The sequence below is a fragment of the Canis lupus genome, chromosome 21, assembly GCF_003254725.2.
Source record: "Canis lupus dingo isolate Sandy chromosome 21, ASM325472v2, whole genome shotgun sequence".
NCBI classification, from domain to species: domain Eukaryota; kingdom Metazoa; phylum Chordata; class Mammalia; order Carnivora; family Canidae; genus Canis; species Canis lupus.
Genome location: NC_064263.1, coordinates 34910478 through 34923337, shown reverse-complemented (window position 1 = coordinate 34923337; position 12860 = coordinate 34910478). Strand labels below are relative to the sequence as shown.

At 47.5% G+C, this 12860-nt stretch overlaps 1 protein-coding gene across 5 annotated transcripts in view; it reads left to right on the top strand.

The window, feature by feature from the left end:
• The window catches only part of GALNT18 (polypeptide N-acetylgalactosaminyltransferase 18), a 338094-nt gene that overhangs the window by 292278 nt on the left and 32956 nt on the right, over positions 1-12860 (top strand). The window lies entirely within an intron of this gene.

Below are 12860 nucleotides of genomic sequence, written 5' to 3'. Positions count from 1 at the left end.
GTCAATTGTCCACTGTGATCTCCTCCATCTCTTCCTTTCTGTGGGCCCAGCTGCTGTGGCATCACTGACTGGTCAGTCAGATCACACTATCCCCACACCACACCGTACAGCAACTCATTCTTCATTCTTACAATGCTGTGATATTTTTCAGGGTGGACTATTTTTATGTAAACTTTTTATTGACGTGTAACATGTGTATAGAAAGTAGACAAGTTTTAACTGTACAGATTAGTGAACTTTCAGAGCAAACACACCCACATAACCAGTACCCGGATCAGGAAAAAAGCATTATTGCCCGATTCTGAATTTTATATAAATAGGATCATAGGGTGTATGTCTTCTCGTGTTGCCTTCTTTCTTTCATCATTATATTTATAAAGTACCTCCATGCTGCAACATGTAGTTGTAACTTTTATTACTATGTAATATTCCATTTTATGAGTATACCATATTGACTATACACTTACGGCTGATGGACACCTAGGATATTGCGAACTTGAGAGTATTATGAATACTGTTGCTCTGACCATCCTTGTTCATGTCTTTTGGTGCACATATGCACTCATTTCCTGTGGATTTATACCTAGGAGTCGAACCACTAGTCATTGGGTTGCTCTGGTTACTTATAGCAGACATTGACTGTATAGTGTGTAGTCTGCTGGGGCTGCCATAACATAATGCCACAGGAACTTTATTTTCTCATAGTTCTGATTCCTGGAAAGTTCAAGATCGAAGTGCTGGCTGATTTGGTTTCTGGTGAAGGCTATTTCTGGCTTGCAGATGGTTACCTTCTCTGTGTCCCCACATGGGAGGAAGAGAATGAGTGAGCTCACTGGTATCTCTTCTTGAAGGGACACTAATCCCATTGGATCAAGGCTCGACCCCTCATTTAACCTTAACTTGAAGATCTGGACAATTCTCAGCCTGCTCATATTTTTTAAAAATGAGAAAGCTTCTTCTGAAGAAAATACTGAGTGCAGCAAAATGACTATTTGATTAAGAGATTGTGGTGGGACTCATGGATGCAATCCACCATCGCAGCTGCAGAAGCCATAAATGTCGAGATGGGTTCATAGCAGCAGAGACACTGGCAGCCTGAACTAAAGAGAGAGCAGGACAGAATGAAGGCAGGCTGATGGGCCTCTTGACTTTCCCAAGACAGGACCGTAGAACATGCCCTCTTCCTCAAGAAAAGGGAAGAATGGTGCTGAAGACCATTCAGAGATCATCAGTGATGCCAGCCCACCATAGCCCTAAGAGCAAGGCTGTCTCCTCACAAGGTGGGCCTACCTCTCCGGTTTCAGTGGGCCAGGATGACCCTGTCCAGTGCCTCAGGAGTGGGACCAAAGCAGGGAACAGCTTGGGCAATGCCACTCCAGCAAGCCAAAGGGGCAGGCAACTGCACAGAGCCACGGGGGTGATGCTGCCACTCCAGTGGGCCTGGAGGGCAGAGCATCAAGACCAAGAGGGTTATTCTCAACCCTTGAGAGCTAACGGAAATAGTCTTGCCAAGGGTTTGGGCTTGTTTGGGACCCATCACTTCCTTCCTCCCAACTTCCCCCTTCTGGAATGCGCTTGTCTAGCCCATGTCTGTCTGACCACCGTATTTTGGAAGCACATAACTTATCTGATTTCATAGGCTTTTGGCTGGAGAGAAATTTTGCCTCGGCATAAATCATATCTTGAGCTTCACACACATCTGATTTAGATGATACTTGGATGATATTTGTACTTTAGACTTTAGAGTTGACGCTGGAATGCCTAAAGACTTTAGGGGCAATTGGGATGAAATGAATGCATTTTGCAGCGGAGAAGGAAATGAACTTGGGAGTCCAGGGGCAGAATGCTACAGACTGAATTGTATCACCCCAAAAATCATATGTGAAAACATTAATCCTGCCTGTACTTGGAGTAAGGAAGTAATTAGGGACAAATAGGTTATAAAGCTGGAAACCAAATCTGATAGAATTAGTGTCCGTGTAAGAAGAGACACAGAGAGTTCAGTCTCTCAATCTCTCTCTCTCTCCCCCACCCCTACCATGTGACAACACAGCAAGAGGGCAGCAGTTAGGGGGGTAGGAAAAGAGCTCCCACTAACAGCTGAACATATCAGCACCTGGATCTTGGACTTCCCAGCCTCCAAAACTATGTGAAAATGACTTTCTACTGTTTAAGCCACCCAGCCGGTGACATTTTGTTGTGGCAGCCCAAGCCAACCAATATACAGTGAAATAGTTTTCCAAATTAATTACATCAACTTTTACTCCCACCAACCACATATTAGAGTTCTAGTTGTTCCACATCCTTGCCAACATTTGGAATGACCTCTCTTGCTAAATTATAGACATTGTGTCAGGTGTATAGTAGTATCACACTGTGGTTTTAATTTGCATTTCCCTGATTATTAATTCCCTGAATTTTCAGCTCAGAAAATACCCACATTGTCCTTGAGTATCGGCCAAGGTGGCCAGGTCACAAGTAGTTTGGTCTTTTTGTAAATTCCCTGCCTTTTATTCCTTGCAGTCCAGGAGGCAGCTTATGAACTGGCTTTTAACAAGTGGATGTGGAAATCTGCAGGGTTGTTGCTTATCTGGGCCACTGGACAAATAGTGAGTGTTTCCTCTGTGGGATGGTGGATGTCAGTTGGGCAAAGGCTGCCAGGCTACCAGCTGCTGCTGATTCGATATAGGGTAGTCTATGCTGTGGTTAAGAGCATGGATTCTGGAATTAGATTATCTGAGTCCAAATATCAGCTTTGACACTCTAGTTGTCAAGTTTTTAAATGGGGGCCTATTCTGTTTTCTGTAAGATACATGTTAATAATGGTATATACCATGAAGGTGGTTGTAAAGATTTAATACATGTCAAGTATTTAGAATAGTGTCTGGCATATAGTAAGTGTTCGATGAGTGTTAGCTAATAATATTGCTATAGTACTATACTATTATTATTGCTCACTAAGCTTTGCTCAGTCTTTGCACTCTCAAGATTCTACCTCCAGCCCACGCTGAACTGACTTAGCCTCATGTGCCTGCCATGTCCCATGGATTCCTGCCCTGGTCAAAGCCTACCTGTAGACTAATGGAGCATCACTGAGTTTCTGTGGTAGCAAAACTGCAGTGGAGTGTGGGGGGAGGGCTTCAGGAAGTCTGAGTTCTAGGCTTGGTCTTGCCACACAGTGGCAATGTCACTTTTAACCCTCCCTGGGCCTTTATTTTGTTCTACTCTTTTATTGAGATATGATTTTACACTAAAATACACACATCTAAAGTGTACAGTTCAATGAATTTCCACATTTATGAACAACTGTGTAGGTACCATCCTGTCTGAGCCCATTATCCCACTGGGTTTCCTCATTCCTCCTCTTGGCCAATACGGCTACCCAAAGGTAATGACGATTCTGGTCCCTGGCACCATTGATTAGCCTCATCTGGGCCTGTCTTCTTCTCCACAAATGAGGAAGCTGGGCTGGCCAGCTCCAGGCCCAGCTTTACCAGCTCTATCTACTTCCTCCAGTTCTTCCTTTCTGAAATTCAGTCTGGGAAGCTATGAGTTTATACTGTGCTTGCCAGGAAGGCTGGGGGCTTCTTTCCCTTGGTGCTTTATAATCAGCTTCTTGATGTAGATCTATAGCAAGTCTTAGAGACTTGGGTCCCCCTCCCCATTCCTCAAAGCCACAGTCATGTGTTTGGACTGTGCAGGAAACATAGGGGCCCAGTTACTCTCTCCCACCAGGCTTGCAGTTGCAGTGCACAGCTCTTAGTGCCCAGAGGTAAGGAGGCTGGACACTAACCTCGGATCAAACACAGTTCCCAGAACGAGCTGCTGTAGGAACCCTGCTATAGCAGGAAATAGTTGAGCCTGGCCGGCCTAGTGAGCTGGAGATAGGGTCCACCTGGAGATGGGCTGTGTGTCCTTAGTGGAGTTCATCCATCCACCAGAGGTAGACACGGGTGCAGGAGAGAAGCGGTGAGTGATAAGGCAGGGCTTCTGACTGGCAGGCCTTCCCAAAGGTATCTACTTGCCCCTAAGAACTTCACTGGCACATGGAGGGGATGAGAAAAGGAGGAGCTCGAGGATGTCACCTCAATATGAAGCCAAGGTACACTTCATAAGGGGACTGTGGACAAAACAGGCCCCAAGGATTCTCTGAATCTGCTAGACTTAGTCCAAATCAGACCCTCAATATGTGTTTCCAGGGACATTTTTCCCCTGACTGGCAGCTCTCAGCAAAATCTTTGTTACCATGGCCACAGAGGCCAAGGAAAGACCAGGGAGATTCACATATGCACAGATGGGACTGCCAGGACTGCCACATACAGCAGTACAGGTGGTGCACTGCATAACTTCAGGAAAGGGACGTGGCACCTCATGTTGTTGGGGAGCAGAGATGAGCCCAGGTGACAGTCTTTGTGCCGTCTGCTATGAAATCTCACACATTCCTCCCTACGCATCACATATGATAGGAAGCTTGAAAATGTTGAAAGGCAAATGGTTAGGCAGTATATAGTGGTCAAGAACCAGGCTGTCTGGGTTCAAATCCCAGCCAGACCACTTACTAATCAGGTTCCTTGAGAGATGTCCAGATTTCCTTGTGCCTCAATTTCCTCACCTATATTATAGTAATACCTACCTTACAAAGTTGTAAGAATTTTAAAAATCGATGCACATAAAGCATCGAGACAACAAAACCTGGTACACAGTCACTGGTTACTAGATTTTGGCTATTCTTTACCAGGTTGGTAAAGAGATTCCAGACCATACCCTTGAGATGTGAATCATGTAGCCTGGAGAGGAGCAGATTTAAGAGGGACTTGAAAATATCCAACATTATAAAGACACAGATTTTTGGCTGAGTTTAAGGAAACTCATCCCAGTCATTGACTCAGGTGATATTGTGACTTCTCCATCCTCAGAGGCGTCCAAGTCAGGTTTGGTGAGCTCCAGAGGCATTATGAAAGGTTCCAAATCATGTAGACAGATGCTTAAGCTAAGAAATTCCTAAGGGTCCTCCCACCTTGAAATTCTATGACATTTTAATTCTTTGCATTTTTTTTTTCTTCTTATATCAACGAGAGTCCACCAAGTACCGGAGAGTGTTCTTGGCCCTGGGAAAGAGTCATGAACCTGATGAAAGTCACTCTCCTCACTAAGTTCCCATCCTAGGGCTGTAGGCAGGCTATTCTTTATTTTTTAATCCTCCAGCCTTCACTACAGCCAGGACTTGGACTCTTCTCTCTCTCTCCTAAGAATTACATAAGTGGCCAGAGTTGAGCTGCCTACCTTGGATCTCAGCCAACCATGGCCAAGAATGGCTGGCGAAGGAGGAAAAAGGTCAAGAAGGCAGGACAGCAAGCCGGCTCTGTTTATCCTGCTGACCTTGACAGTCACTTCCCTCCCTTGGTTCCTTCTTTCAAATGTCTAAGTTTATCCGTTCAGGGTTTTAAAGCCAGAAAGAATCTGTAGTGGTCAGGTAATAATCCTCAAACCTCATTGCCATTAACCAAACAAGTTTATTTTGTTGATCCCAGAAAGTAAAATATGATTCTTAATCAAATTAAAACGAACATGTGACAAAAACTTAGTTGACTCATTCATAAGGAATCTAGTAAGAAGGTGAGGCAGGTACTGAGAGCATTTAAGGAGCTCAGGATCTGCAGGCACATTCTAAAAAGGAATGTTAGGATAAGATTGCTAGATTAGATACCGAAGTGGTTAGTGCCCTATAGGGAAATAAAATCATAGCCTTTAGTGTGATCTTTACTACGAAGGCAGAAATCTGGAAGTTAGCTTTTAACTTCATAGTGTCTGGGTACTAATCAAAAGGCAAATAGCAAAGTCAAACACAAGCACATTCTCCTGGAAAATTGCATCCTCTTGGGTGCACCTGTTAGACAGTGGCCCAGTATGAGAGTCAGAGGGTAGACCATTTCCTCTCCCATTTTGTCTTATTTCCAGGTCTTAGATAATTCTCTTACCCTTTTTACAAAGCTGGCTAAAGGTGGAGCACCTCCCCAGGCCATGAGCGGTGCAGATGCTCACAGTGGATTCACAGTCTGACCACGCGGACGTTGCCCTGTACTATTTCCTAAGGCAGCCACCACCAAAGTCTGCAAACTGGGCACCTCCAGCAGCCAAAATACTTTGTCTCATGGTTCTGGAAGCTAGAAGGTCAAGACCAAGGTGTTCCTGTGCCCTCTCAAAAGGCTCCAGGAAAGGATCTGTTTCAGGCGTCTCTGCTAGCTTCTGCTAGTCATTGGCCAACAGCATGGTGGTTGTGATGGCACAACTCCGCCTTCATGCGGTTCTCCCTGTGTGCGTGCCTCTGCCCCTTGTTTTAAGGAAACCAGCCATTCCTCATCATAACCTAACTAATTACATCTAACTAATGACTCTGTTTCCAAAGAAGGTCATGTTCTGAGATACTGAGGGAGGAGAGTTAGGACTTCAAATGTATGAATTTTTGAGGTACACGGTTCTACCCACAACATCCCAAAGAGGAAGGAGCGTGACTGGAAATCTGACTTTCACACCTCAGATGAAAAGTGCCTCACATCCCTCCCTCTCACGTTTGATTCGCCAGAGCCAATCACGTGGCCCTGCAGCTAACTCCCAAGGGTGTGGAAAGTCAAGGTCTTCTGCTGACCCAGGAAGCCTGTCTCTGCTGCAGACACTTAGATATTTGCTAAGTCCGGTCCACCTCTGACAAATAACAAGAAAATGACATCTGGGCATGTGAGCTGGTTGGCCTGAGCCCAGATGTACTGCAGGTCACTGGCAGACACAGGCCTGGGAAGGGTACCTGTATTTTGGCTTCTAGTTTCTCCTCCATTTTCATTCTTTCATTCTTCAAACATATGACGGGTTATCTTTCAGGAAGGCCCCATAGTTGGGAAAGTTTCATTTCCCTTGAGAAACAGACTTGGTCTAGTGATAGGAGTGGTATCATGGGACTACTCATAGTGGGGCCCAATGGGGCCCAAAGACTGGGCTGGAAAGAGGGGCTGGATTCACATCCGTGTTTAAACCCTTTGAGAGATTCTGCTTACATGTTGTTTAAAAAGTTTACTCTGATACAGTTGTGATATTCTCAGCTCTCAGAGAAGGCCCTGGGTAGGAGAAAGCATGGTGTAACTAATCAAATTAGTGAGGTGAAGCTGCTGGGAAGCACGTAATTGGTTAATGAGTAAACGTAACCATTTTATTTAAATTAGCAGCAAATTTCTAGCTATCCTCAAAATAACGGAGAATATTAGCCCTCATTAGTGTAATAGCCTGGAAAATCTCTTCTGCTGGGAAAAATACAACAATGGGGTCTCCCCACAGACTATTTATTTATTTAATCAATCACTCCTTCACTCATTCATTCTTTTGCTCATTCAAGAAACATGCCCTCGGTATTACTTTATGCCAAGAGTTGGGAGAGGCAAAGGCAGCTTTGCCTAGGCCCCAGACCTGGGCGAGTCCCAGTCTGGAGAGGGACCCAGGCACTTACGTCATAACAGTTCATATGACGCAACCTACTGCCCCAAACCACCTTCTCATGAGCCCATCAGGATGGATAGTGCAAGACAGGGCCTGGGGACTTCTCCCATTCTTTCTGCCTGCATCTTCTAGACTACAGTAGACACGGGAGAAAATAGGCTTCCTATGGCAAAGTAAGTTCATGGCTGTAGAAGAGAGAAGATAAAGGGATCTTTAATTCCCCCTAAAGTTTTAGAAATACTTAAGCTGTCACATTGTGCTTTAGGAAATGCTTTCTGACTAAAAGTATGAAGATCAGAGCTGATTTTAAAGAAGCATTCTATTTTTACCCAGAGACGAATGCCATGTTAGGTCAGGTAGTATGCATAATAAAAGTATGAAAAATACGGCATTTTTTATGGACTTTGGTGCCTTTGCTTTTTGGAATAGTTTGGAATTTCTTCCTCACGTTTTAAAGTTCTCACTTGGCTGGACACACATACACACATGCCATTCCCACTTGGGGCTGGTGATAAGCCAAGTCTCCTCCTCTGGCCAGCGGTGCTCCTGGTGGCAATGCATGGGGCATTGGAGGCCGCTCATGGATTGTGCACAAACCCCACATCTTTCAAGTAACATCTCAGAGACAATTGAAAAAGTTTTACCGTGTGGGCCAAGAATTTAGATCACCAGCCACTTCTCTGTGACTTTTGGGAGATTTCTCCACCGCTCTATGATTTTATTTATAAATACATCAGAATGTCGGGCACTGAATGGCTGTAAGGTTTTGAAACAAAAAGTCAAGTTTACTTCTTGGCTCTGATGTGGTTACACTGTGCCCCGCACGCCCCCTTGTGTGTGATTGTAGGGCCCGGGTGCCAGCTGGCAAGTATTGGTACAGTGCCCTCATGGGGCTACAGTTTGAGGGGAGCCTCAACCAGTCTTGAAACTTTGCTGACACCTCCAGCTCTGCATGATTCAGGGCCTGACCCACAGAGGGTTATCTTTATTTATTGGCCTCTGAGCTGTGGCATCTCATAATTCTGGGCCACAGGACGCAGAATAAGTGGTGCCTCTGGCTGAATTACCAAGAAGGCTCCAATGGCCTGTATGTGACAACACCTAACCCTGTGCCTAGAGGGTGATGGCAGGTGTTATAATGTCACACTGAGGACGGTCTCTCCAAGTATGAACAAGTGTGACACTCAAGGCTGGGATGAGGAGAGCTGTCTGCAGTCATCCCCCTGGACCCAGGAACCCCGGGGCTGGAGGGGCTCCCTTCATCCTTGCGGCTCTGGAAGCATCCATGGAGACCAGATGCCTAATGTGTCCTGACTGCACCTCAGGGCTCAGGAACTCACTGTTCTCTGTGTCTGCTCATCAGTGAGGAGTGAATGCGTTGTTTTCAATCCAGCCTGCAATCTCATTTCTTCCATACAGCCCTACTAAAGGACAAGAACTAGCCAGTCCTGAGCCCCGTGGGGATCCTGACTCTCCACTTATTAGCTCACCTGGGACAAGATACTTCATTTCTCTTTACCTCAAATATCTGTAACTTAAAACCTAGTTCATAGGTTTTAAATGCTACTTAACTACAGGCTATTATGTTATTTTTATTAATATACATATTTATATATGTACATATAATAGACATTTTATTTATATATATGTGTGTGTGTAATTACCATGTGTTAGTCTCCCTAGACATCTTCCAGATGTCAATTCATTTCATCTTAAAGCCATGTTGTCACTATATTCTCAAAGATGTTGGCTCAAAGGCATAAAGGTGTCCCAAGTCCCCACCCGACGGGTGGTGCATGCAGACCCACAGGGTGCAGAACACCACGTAGGTGTAATTATGTCACACCCAAGAGCACCCTTTCTCCGAGCGGAAGAAGGTGCTCACAGCTGGGAAGAGCAGGCTGTTTTCTCTCCCGGCACTGCCTCCCTTAGGCTCTAGATGCTTCCCCAGGGCACAGCCCAGGTGACCCGCCATAGGGCTCCTTCTCCATCACCGACAGACCCTGGACCTGCCCACAGTTAGCAGCTGGAGCTTGTCCCTGCCCGGGGTGGGTGAGCGCCAGCCAGTTCCGCAGCCTGCTTTGGGAAAGCGCCCCTCTCCGTTTCCCTTTTGGTGGTTGCACTGGGAGCCCACACATCAGCTCGGTGAGGGGGGGTGTGCACACAGGGAGGCGCCGATGGGTTCGTTAGCACACAGATGTCGGTGCCACAGTGGTAACCTACTCTCACAGAGAGATGGTGAACTCTGCGCGGCTCCGCAAGCTTCGCTACAAAAAAAGGAAAGGAGCCACGTGATTTGTTATTCATTCCACACGATACGTTCTTCACTTCATGACCAAACTCCACAATTAGAGTGGTACACAGTGAGTTCTGCGTGCCTTTAATGAGGCTCCCACAGGTGGGGAGAAGCAGTCATTGGCAGCACCACAGTAGGCCAACACCGGGGAACGTGGTTGTGGCTCAGCACCCAGTGGGCCAACACTGGGGAACGTGCTTGTGGCTCAGCACCCAGTGGGCCAACACCGGGGAACGTGCTTGTGGCTCAGCACCCAGTAGGCCAACACCGGAGAACATGGTTGCGGCTTAGCACCCAAGGGCCAACACCAGGGAACATGGGGGTGGCTCAGCACCCAGTGGGCCAACACCAGGGAATGTGGTTGTGGCTCAGCACCCAGGGAGAGGCTGCACCTCCCACCCACCACTCCCGACCCTTGGAGAGCTTTGCTTCTCAGGCCTCTGGTTGGGGGCAGGTCACTGAACCAGCCTCAGAGCAGCTGACTTTAGATCCCGCCTTGGACCTGGCTCTGTGCTGACAAATCACTTCACCGTTCCGAGCCTCAGCTTCCTGATCCGTAAAATGGGACGGACACTGAGGTGTAAGTGAAGCAGCACACCCTAATGCACCCAGCACCAAGCCTGGCACAGGATCCGGCTCAGTAACGTGGGTTTCCTGTTCTTATTAGGGCATCCTCTCAACATTTTTGAAAGCTCGCTAGGCTGCCTAGACATAATAATACTGACGACAGCTTCCGTTTCTTGTTTACTGCTCCCTGGCATCTTGCAAATGCTCTGCGTGCATAACGTCAGCTCCTGCTCTCAGCTGCCCTGGGAAGTAGGTTCGGCTGTTACCCCATTCGAACAGGGGAGGAGCCTGGGCCTCAAGGCAATTTCGTAACTTGGTCAGGGTCACAGAATTACCTGTGGCAACCTGGTGGCACCTGGTTGCCCAGCTGCCGAGCCCATGCTCAGAGCCATGACTTAATACTGCCTCCCTAGTTTCATCAAAGCTGTGGCCTCTGCTCTCAGGAAGTTCTCTGGGCAGGAGGACGAGCCACTGCAGAGTGGCAGGATGAAGGCCTGTACCTCGGAGGTATTCAGAGTGCACTTGCTGGATAAATAAAGCCTGCTGTGACCATATAGGGGAGGGAGGGTTTAGCCCACCACCAGCCATGCTCTTCCTCTTAGGATCTAAAGGAAAACCAGGTCTGACTTGCAGTTTTCTCCCTAAAGGAACTATCACAGGTTCCTGAGACTAGGCTGAAGGGGATTTGAAAATACTACCTAGCTGGGGATGCTTGGGTGACTCGCTCGGTGAAGCATCTGCCTTCAGCTCAGGTCATGATCCCAGAAGGAAGGAGCCTGCCTCTCCCTCTCCTTGCCACTCCCAGTGCTTGTGTTCTCCTCTTGCTCTCATTAGATAAAGCCTTTAAAAAAAAAAAAAAATACTACACAGAAGGCACTGCCCTTCCCCATCCATCCAGGGCTTGAGCACAGGCGAGTCAGCTTCTCTTGCTTCTTGAGAACTCCTTACATGTGCCTCTGGCCTTTGAGGTTCCCTCTTCCCCCTGAGGAACTGGGGTAACCATTTACCCTTTGGAAGACGTCTAGTTTCAACAGTCCAGGAGCAAAGCACCAGAGCCAAGGCTGCCCCTGCATCTCCCTCCTTCTTACCCCTCAGGTCTCAGCCAGAGTCCACTTCTGCGGGGCAGCCTTCTTCGGACCACCCTGTCCCAGGTGCCCTCACTAGTTGTTCTCTGCACCCAAGGCTGGGTTCGCCTGATTGCTTCGCCGCTCATGCAGTATATGGACAAATGTGACCATAATCACAGTGGGCGGTTAACCATGAAATTGTTTACTTGTTAAAGTTGTGATCTACCACTAGATCTTGAGGGCAGGCACTTGCTTGTCCTCCAGCGTATCGCTTGAGCCTAGCACACTGCCTGGCACAGAGCAAGCGCTCCGCGCCCTTCTGCTTAGTAAATGAATCTGGTCATAAAGTTGGTGGATTTTGGAGTAATTGAAAGTAGTCTTCCCAACAAAGGCCTCCTAGCAGCCTGCCCAGCCGCGTTGGTTTTGCCACTAATCAGCCTTTACCCAAAGCCTGATTCTTCCGTTAAGTAGCATTAAAAACATCCATCTGATAAAGGTTTTGTGAGGATTAAGTGGAGAAATACATAGGGTGCTCAGCTCTATGCCTGGTACACTGTAAATCCTCAATCAATATATTGCAATTGCTGTTATTTTTAGTGGTCATATAAGTTATTATTAGTGAAGATAAGCTCTAGCAGGATCTATATCTCTTCTTTTAGACCCAGTATCTTTTCGTGGGGACCTGGGGCTGGGAGCTTGAGAGATATAACCTCCCCCACTGGGATGGAAGCCAGATCCGGTGTATTTTTCTGAACGAGGGCCAGTTGTTACAGGTGCAGGTTGGACAGGAGTGGGGAAGGAGAGCCTTCCCATCAGGGCCTACAACTCACCCTTCCACTCGAGAGGGTTCCGCAGAACACCCAGGAGTGCCCGGGATGCTAGCAGTGAGCCAGGGACAGAGGATAGGTTACAAGCACTCCGTCTCTGGTGGACTGCTGATACAGTGGCCCCCTTCCCCCTGTCCACCCCCCTGTCCCCCGCAAAGCCTCTTCCTTCAATCTGGAGCAGGAAATGGGGAGGTTTCCCACAGTTGATGTGTGTGCTCTACTGCTCTTGGCACAAAGGCAGGCCCTCAAGCAGTGAGCTGTAGCATTTATTGCTCCTTGCTCCTGTTTCTTAGCAGGGTGTCACTAGCATGTTGGGAGGGGCAGTTCTTCCCTGTGTGGGTCTGTCCTACTCAGCACAGGATGGCCAGCGTCCCCAGACTGACCAGCAGGAGACGGCGGTGTGGACCAGACCATCCCCGTGCACCTGCCAAAGGTGCCCTGGGGAGGAGGTGATGCCGCCCCTGGCTGAGAATGTGCTAACGAAGGAGCATAAGACGCAGGCTCCAGGGTTTGGGAATGGCTAGTAGCATTGCGTGGGGACGGCTGGATGGTGTTTATCCCAGGGCAGCTTAAGGATATGCTGGTCTAGTTCAAGAAATTTCCTAAGCAGATGTGTTC